General features: G+C 47.6%; 1 long non-coding RNA gene across 1 annotated transcript; it reads left to right on the forward strand.

Annotated features, from left to right (window-relative positions):
• Positions 1–2,311: 2,311 nt before the first annotated feature.
• LOC127921921 (uncharacterized) lies at positions 2,312–8,916 on the forward strand. Its single transcript, XR_008109974.1, has 4 exons — positions 2,312–2,516; positions 3,596–3,626; positions 7,301–7,416; positions 7,495–8,916. It is a non-coding gene; the product is annotated as an uncharacterized LOC127921921 (long non-coding RNA).
• Positions 8,917–8,925: the final 9 nt, after the last annotated feature.

The raw sequence follows: 8,925 nt of genomic DNA on the forward strand, positions 1-8,925 counted from the left end.
TAGCTATCCCCTTACTGATATCTATCCCTGATCTCTATCGTGCTGACCCCTATCAGAATTATTACACATGTCCGACCCCTATCAGTGAATCTCTTATCAGACTGGCCTAGACCGGGCCACGGGACAAAATTACAATTTGTCCCCCTCGGCGCCAGGTTTAATGAATAGTAGTTAACTATCCCCTACTGATCTCTATTCCTGACCCCTATCGGAACTATTACACATGTCCGACCCCTATCAGAGAATCTCTTATCAGACTGGCCTAGACCGGGCCACGGGACAAAATTACAATTTGTCCCCCTCGGCGCCAGGTTTAATGAATAGTAGTTAACTATCCCCTACTGATCTCTATTCCTGACCCCTATCGGAACATTCCAGGCCTCAAAAGTGATCCCTCATCATTGAAAGCTATCAGACTGCGCTGACCGGGTCGCGGGACAAAATTACAATTTATCCCCTCGGCGCCAGATTTAATGAATAGTAATTAGCTATCCCCTTACTGATATCTCATCAATGATTTAATCACCCGGCCGTCGCCGGTTTGTACCACATATGTTCACTTCACTGTTCTTTGACTCGTCAGCAAATTATACATTTACACAAGAATTCATACTTACTCGGAAATACTGATCAAAATTTAGACAAGACTATACGACAATATGCAAAGTTTGATTTAACAGGTTTTGCTTACCTTGTTTATGGTGCACCTTTTAGATCAGTTTCCCGAGTTGAGCAGAATTTTTGTCCTCCCCCGAATGTCTTCACCCGTCTTCCTACAACCGTCCTTCCGTCACTCTCCTTCTCACACCCCGATCAACTCACTTCGACGGACCGTTATTAAACCATCCTCTGCTACCAAGTTTCTGTTGATAAAAGGATATGTAGAAGGGTGAGCCGGTTAAGGATCGATTCAGACAAGGTGGTAAAATTTGTACGACAAGCGACAGTTTATTCAGAGTGAGAATATCTGGTACACGTAAATACGGGCTCATTCATTTGGCTCACAAGGAACCAGCAGAAAGAAGCCCCGATAACAGATTGCAAGCATGTTATGTACAGTACAGAAAGTAGGTTGAGTCTGGAAGTCACGGTCTTTTGGTTGGCCACAGTTGAGGTGTTGTCTTCTTGGATTGGTCCTGTTGAGCCGTCCGTCGTTCCTCCGGGTCTCGTCGGGCTGTTCTCAATCACACAATGTTCGGCTAGGAAGGAGATTGTGTGTGTGTGCTTGTGTCTGCAAGTCAAGGCTGTGTCTCTTCCTCACAATGTGTGGGTGTATGTCTTATCTGTGTGTCCTCGGCAGTTAGTGTGTGTATGTGTGTGTGTGGGTGTGGAAGCTATCCTGTATGGGACCTAACATGTTTCACTGTGAAAATACGTTGTCTCAGTTATAGCAATGTAATAGCAGTAGGCTGGTCACTTGCATAAGAAATAGCAATTCTTTACACTAGCAATGTAATCTAAACTCAATAGCTAGTTAACCTTGCATTAGCTAGCTAGATATCTGCTAGCAAGACACTGCACCATGCATCCTTGTTTTACAGTAACGTTACACTGCAGCAAGACTACAACAACTGTAGGTACACAACAACAATTTACGAAACAAATAATTCATTAAATTCCAAATGAAAATCCAAACAGGCAAGGTCATGTAGTTTTAGACGGTTCAGGTCTATTTTGAAAACACTGAAGAGTTGCACAATTTCGGTCGAACTGTCACGGTGCTAAATCCGTGGTAGTCGCCATTTTGGTTTGTAGACGAAGGATGTTACGTAGAGAGCTCAAATATGCGCATCGTTTGCGCAAATCCAGATGTCATCCACAGTTTTTTTTTTAGAGCTAGGTGGTCTTATTTAGAACCAGTCCGATAAAAAAGATTTTAAAAAATCTATATATACAAAATAAATAAGAGTCTACAGTTGGATAACCGAATGGTGGGTGATGAGAATAGTTGGCCTAAAATAGATTTAAGTCAATGGACCTAGGATTTAGGCCTATAGGTTTGCAATGGTTATGCCAGGAGGGGGGGGACCTCTATAAACATTCTCAGGATGATTCTATGCAAGATGGTCCCATAAATTTCAAAGTGGAGTATGCGTGAATGAAACTAAAAAATATATATTGTTTTCGTTAGTAAACATAATTATAGCCTTAGGCCTAATATGTGACATTCAACCACAATAATGCTCGATAGAGATCATTTTTCAAATGAAATACAATTTCTAAACAATAAAAAAAAACAGTAGGCTTTGGCTGTATAGGCTTACAGTCTACTGGATCTCCCATAGCGCACATCAATCACCCTTCTCTCCCTCCCTTCTCTCCCGCCTCTTGGAGCTCCTGAAAGAGTGTGCCGTGTGTTGCTTTCAGCTTGTTTGAGACTGCTGTAACCTTCTACTCAGTGCTTCTACTACGGGCGCTTTCTGCTCAGAAGCCCCCGTTTTGTGAATGGGCTTCAGTCCGCTCTAACTTCAACCGTGCCCGGGTAGCGCAAGGAACGAATTCAGATATGCAAACAGGTAACTGCTTGGGAAAGAAGGGCCAAGAGAAAGCCAGGCTTGATATGTCGTCGCCATTTTGTTAGTTTTTTTATATCATTATGTATTTCTAAATCATTTAGGCTATTTTGTGAACATAAGTTTTTAGCTACTTTTAAAAATCATTTAGATGCACATTGAACTGTTGAGGTATTTGATTATTTCGGCCAACTGCACATACAGCTTCTGAATAGATTGTCTAATGAAAGTTGCCTTTGCTAAGATATTGCTTGTGTATGTGCTCATCATTTATTACGAGTGAAGCTCGCAACGATGCAATCTAATAGAAAGCCTAGCTGTCAACAATGTTTTGGCACAGAATGACGCAGCCTCGCGGGGGGCGTTCACCGTTCTCGAGCACAGTGAACGATCTGATCAGTCTGAAGGAAACAATGTAGCCCAACTTTCCCTTTTCCTGGCTGGCTGAGAAACAGTTACAAAATAAACTAAACAAAACTGGCCCGCGAGTGATACCCAATCTCCCCCATTTTTATTACAAAATAAAACATAGGATTTTGTTTATGTAAAAATACAAATAAAATCTAAAATGACAAGGAATTCAGCTGCACATTTGTTTAATTTAGGAAACATGTTCCCAAGTATACCACAAATTAAAAACGAGACGTATTTTGCATGTGATCATGTCTCAATGTAATCAAGGTATGAAATGATTGTTATTTTCAAAATACAATCTATTATTGGTATTAGTTGTGGTGAATTTGCAGCATTATTATAATGATGCCCCGGCCCATAACCATCGACTCCGCGGCTGAACCTAGTTGCCTTCGCCTGCAGTACTGTAAGTAGCTCTCCACCTAGCTGTCGAGACAAGTTACTACGGAGAATGCTGCTGTAGTGTCTTCAACCGAGCGCTATGAAAACCGCCGCGCAAATGTTGTTCTCTTCTGTATCCAGCCAGCCTATGCGTAGGGTTTCCTAGGAGTAGGCCCAGCGACTTTAGTTATGTAACCAAACCAATATCTAAATACAGCGCATGATTGTTGACGGTTGTCGAGAGGATAGGACAGTATCACCAATCTCTCTTATCTTGTCTAATGTAGGCTAAACGCAGTTCTGGGACGCGCACGCTGGGTAAGTAGCACGAATCTGTCTAATTTTGTAACATATCAAACTATCATGTTATGTTAGTTAGTAAGTATATGCTAGCGTGCTGTATCACAGGTTTGCAACAATATGGCATCTATCATATAATTTATTATGGAGGTGTGGGACCAGGGTTGAATTTTCCCAGCACAGACTGTGATAATATTTATTAAGCCAATGTTGCTGACACGAGTATTAATATGGCAGACAGAGGACAGATGAGAGCGAGGAAAGGGGAATGGACTCATCACACAAAAAAATACTCTATCACCATAGAAAATTGTGATAACTGACAGACATGTAATAGTTTAATGGTTCATGCCGTTGTGCAATTATATGTTTTATTGGCAGATGTTCTATGAAATATGCTATATGAATGACAACAACGACAATAGCACGTGTCATGTCATCACCTACGTTATGTGTGCACTGTGCGTAATGCCTACAAGCTACCATAGTTCACACGATGCATCGCCATTCGCAAAATAAACTAGTGCGTAATGTTGACATGACAGTGACACCGTGAACGCGGGTAGAGCACACAAGTGAGTCCGGTACTGGACATCCCTCCGTTCTAGATCAGCCAGCCAGTGTAGCGACCAGGGTACACAATGTACGACCCACCGACCAAGAGCCTGATGCAGCCAGTAATAACCGTGAAGAGAAGGGCAGAGAGTGTGCGTGTGTCACAACATTAGCTCTCTGAGATACATTGGTAACGAACATGTTAAGACTCCTGGTCTCCCCTGGCTCAGGGCCCACATAGCTGTTGTCTCCTCTCTCATCTCCCCTGGCTCAGGGCCCACATAGCTGTTGTCTCTCTCTCCCTCTCTCCCGGACTCCCCTGGCTCAGGGCCCACATTGCTGTTGTCTCTCTCTCCCGGTCTCCCCTGGCTCAGGGCCCACATTGCTGTTGTCTCTCTCTCCCTCTCTCTCGGTCTCCCCTGGCTCAGGGCCCACATTGCTGTTGTCTCTCTCTCCCTCTCTCCCGGTCTCCCCTGGCTCAGGGCCCACATAGCTGTTGTCTCTCTCTCCCTCTCTCTCGGTCTCCCCTGGCTCAGGGCCCACATTGCTGTTGTCTCTCTCTCCCTCTCTCCCGGTCTCCCCTGGCTCAGGGCCCACATAGCTGTTGTCTCTCTCTCTCTCTCAGTCTCCCCTGGCTCAGGGCCCACATTGCTGTTGTCTCTCTCTCCCTCTCTCTCGGTCTCCCCTGGCTCAGGGCCCACATTGCTGTTGTCTCTCTCTCCCTCTCTCCCGGTCTCCCCTGGCTCAGGGCCCACATAGCTGTTGTCTCTCTCTCTCTCCCGGTCTCCCCTGGCTCAGGGCCCACATAGCTGTTGTCTCTCTCCCTCTCTCGGTCTCCCCTGGCTCAGGGCCCACATAGCTGTTGTCTCTCTCTCCCTCTCTCGGTCTCCCCTGGCTCAGGGCCCACATAGCTGTTGTCTCTCTCTCCCTCTCTCGGTCTCCCCTGGCTCAGGGCCCACATTGCTGTTGTCTCTCTCTCTCGGTCTCCCCTGGCTCAGGGCCCACATAGCTGTTGTCTCTCTCTCTCTCTCTCGGTCTTCCCTGGCTCAGGGCCCACATAGCTGTTGTCTCTCTCTCCCTCTCTCGGTCTCCCCTGGCTCAGAGCCCACATTGCTGTTGTCTCTCTCTCCCTCTCTCGGTCTCCCCTGGCTCAGGGCCCACATAGCTGTTGTCTCTCTCTCCCTCTCTCGGTCTCCCCTGGCTCAGGGCCCACATAGCTGTTGTCTCTCTCTCTCTCTCTCTCTCCCGGTCTCCCCTGGCTCAGGGCCCACATAGCTGTTGTCTCTCTCCCGGTCTCCCCTGGCTCAGGGCCCACATAGCTGTTGTCTCTCTCTCTCTCTCGGTCTCCCCTGGCTCAGGACCCACATAGCGGTTGTCTCTCTCTCCCTCTCCCCTGGCTCAGGGCCCACATAGCTGTTGTCTCTCTCTCTCTCCCTCTCTCGTCTCCCCTGGCTCAGGGCCCACATAGCTGTTGTCTCCCTCTCTCTCTCTCTCCCGGTCTCCCCTGGCTCAGGGCCCACATAGCTGTTGTCTCCCTCTCTCTCTCTCCCGGTCTCCCCTGGCTCAGGGCCCACATAGCTGTTGTCTCTCTCTCTCTCTCGGTCTCCCCTGGCTCAGGGCCCACATAGCTGTTGTCTCCCCTGGCTCAGGGCCCACATAGCTGTTGTCTCTCTCTCTCTCCCGGTCTCCCCTGGCTCAGGGCCCACATAGCTGTTGTCTCTCTCCATCCCTCCCTCTCTCGGTCTCCCCTGGCTCAGGGCCCACATAGCTGTTGTCTCTCTCTGTCCCCCCTGGCTCAGGGCCCACATAGCTGTTGTCTCTCTCTGTCCCCCCTGGCTCAGGGCCCACATAGCTGTTGTCTCTCTCTGTCCCCCCTGGCTCAGGGCCCACATAGCTGTTGTCCCCCCTGGCTCAGGGCCCACATAGCTGTTGTCTCTCTCTGTCCCCCCTGGCTCAGGGCCCACATAGCTGTTGTCTCTCTCTGTCCCCCCTGGCTCAGGGCCCACATAGCTGTTGTCTCTCTCTGTCCCCCCTGGCTCAGGGCCCACATAGCTGTTGTCCCTCTCTGTCCCCCTGGCTCAGGGCCCACATAGCTGTTGTCCCTCTCTGTCCCCCTGGCTCAGGGCCCACATAGCTGTTGTCCCTCTCTGTCCCCCCTGGCTCAGGGCCCACATAGCTGTTGTCCCTCTCTGTCCCCCCTGGCTCAGGGCCCACATAGCTGTTGTCCCTCTCTGTCCCCCCTGGCTCAGGGCCCACATAGCTGTTGTCCCTCTCTGTCCCCCCTGGCTCAGGGCCCACATAGCTGTTGTCTCTCTCGGTCTCCCCTGGCTCAGGGCCCACATAGCTGTTGTCCCCCCTGGCTCAGGGCCCACATAGCTGTTGTCCCCCCTGGCTCAGGGCCCACATAGCTGTTGTCTCTCTCTGTCCCCCCTGGCTCAGGGCCCACATAGCTGTTGTCTCTCTCTGTCCCCCCTGGCTCAGGGCCCACATAGCTGTTGTCTCTCTCTGTCCCCCCTGGCTCAGGGCCCACATAGCTGTTGTCCCTCTCTGTCCCCCCTGGCTCAGGGCCCACATAGCTGTTGTCCCTCTCTGTCCCCCCTGGCTCAGGGCCCACATAGCTGTTGTCCCTCTCTGTCCCCCCTGGCTCAGGGCCCACATAGCTGTTGTCCCTCTCTGTCCCCCCTGGCTCAGGGCCCACATAGCTGTTGTCCCTCTCTGTCCCCCCTGGCTCAGGGCCCACATAGCTGTTGTCTCTCTCTGTCCCCCCTGGCTCAGGGCCCACATAGCTGTTGTCTCACTATCTCTTGTCATTAAGAGTGCTACTTATTTCTCTTAAATCATCTCAACCAGCCACTCAGGAGTTTGGCTTCAGATGCTAGGCTTCAGTTATTTTAATGTCTGATAGTCTGTCATTGTAAATAACAATTTGTTCTTAACAGACTTGCCTAAGTTCAGTAAAAACATCTAATGTAGCCCCAGCTTCATCATCCCTTCAGTCTTCCCATCTCTCCCTCTCCTCCCCCGTTCTCTGTATACTGTAATATGGAGTATTTTTCCTGCGTGTAAGATAGTTATGTATGATCATTTATAACAGGAATGTAATACTAGATAATAAAAATGTGTGTGTGTGTCTCCAGACAGCAGTATGGAGTGTCCGGTGTGCAAGGAGGACTTTGCAGTGGGAGAGCCCGTCAGACAGCTACCCTGCAACCACTTCTTCCACTCAGACTGTATAGTACCCTGGCTGGAAATGGTGAGGAGGGTAATATTTAGTAGGAGGAATGTTTTGAAGACATTTGTAACTGATTTTCTCCTCTCTCTCTTTCTGCAGCATGATACGTGTCCTGTGTGTAGGAAGGGGCTGAATGGAGAAGACAGCAACACCCAGAACCCCCCAGAATCCCCCTCTCTAAATACGGACCCCCGCACACAGGAGAGATGGTCCTTCTGAAATACACCTCCCCCTCATCCCCTTACCGCACCTCTCTAACCTCCTTTTAATCTCTCTCATCTGTCCTTCATTCCACTTTTTTGACCCCCCCCCCTCTTCTACGAACTACTGCACACGGGAGATAAGGACTTTCTGAAGGATAGACCTCCATCTCTGCCTCATTCCTCCTCTCTGAATCATCTCTTCATCTACAGTGATAGGATGGTCATCTCAGTATGACTGTTCCTGTCTCAATTCCCCTGGAACCATGTTCACACAGAGTACACACACATATATCATGATTCAGTAGAACCACACACACACGTCATGATCCATTAGCTGTCCTCTGCCTCATCATGACCAAGTACTTGCCTTTACCTCGCTTCAAACATCAACCACATCTCGCTTTTTCTACTCTTTTCTCCATATTCCTCTTTTTCCATCCTTCTGAAAAGCACTGCTGTAAAACAATGTCTCTCCCTACCTGTCTACTCCTGGGATGCATCTCAATAGTCTAGTGGCTTCCTCTCCTCCTCATCTGCACTGAACATGGTGGATGCTCACCAGGAATTTGATTTTGCCTTTCTAGCTCTGTCACATCAGTGCAGAAAGGAGACATCATTTTGACTATTGAGACGGGGCCCACAACAATCTACTGTCTTTCGCTGTCATTCTGGTGTATATATTACAAACAGATTGCATCGCTCTGTCATTCTGGTGTATATATTACAAACAGATTGCATCGCTCTGTCATTCTGGTGTATATATTACAAACAGATTGCATCGCTCTGTCATTCTGGTGTATATATTACAAACAGATTGCATCGCTCTGTCATTCTGGTGTATATATTACAAACAGATTGCATCGCTCTGTCATTCTGGTGTATATATTACAAACAGATTGCATCGCTCTGTCATTCTGGTGTATATATTACAAACAGATTGCATCGCTCTGTCATTCTGGTGTATATATTACAAACAGATTGCATCGCTCTGTCATTCTGGTGTATATATTACAAACAGATTGCATCGCTCTGTCATTCTGGTGTATATATTACAAACAGATTGCATCGCTCTGTCATTCTGGTGTATATATTACAAACAGATTGCATCGCTCTGTCATTTTACTCTGTTGATGACTTGTCTTTTGTTTCACATTTCAATCACTATTTTTTTAATGTAAATACTTTTAGTCCAACATCTTCTGGTTTGAGAAGAGAACAACAAAGCATATTGAGAATGGAGACAAATGTGAATCCCTGGGTATTAGTCTGTGTATATTATTATATGATGTATTAATAATTAAAAAAATATTAAAAACCATTAACATTG

The sequence above is a fragment of the Oncorhynchus keta genome, unplaced genomic scaffold (genome assembly GCF_023373465.1).
Source record: "Oncorhynchus keta strain PuntledgeMale-10-30-2019 unplaced genomic scaffold, Oket_V2 Un_contig_23984_pilon_pilon, whole genome shotgun sequence".
NCBI classification, from domain to species: domain Eukaryota; kingdom Metazoa; phylum Chordata; class Actinopteri; order Salmoniformes; family Salmonidae; genus Oncorhynchus; species Oncorhynchus keta.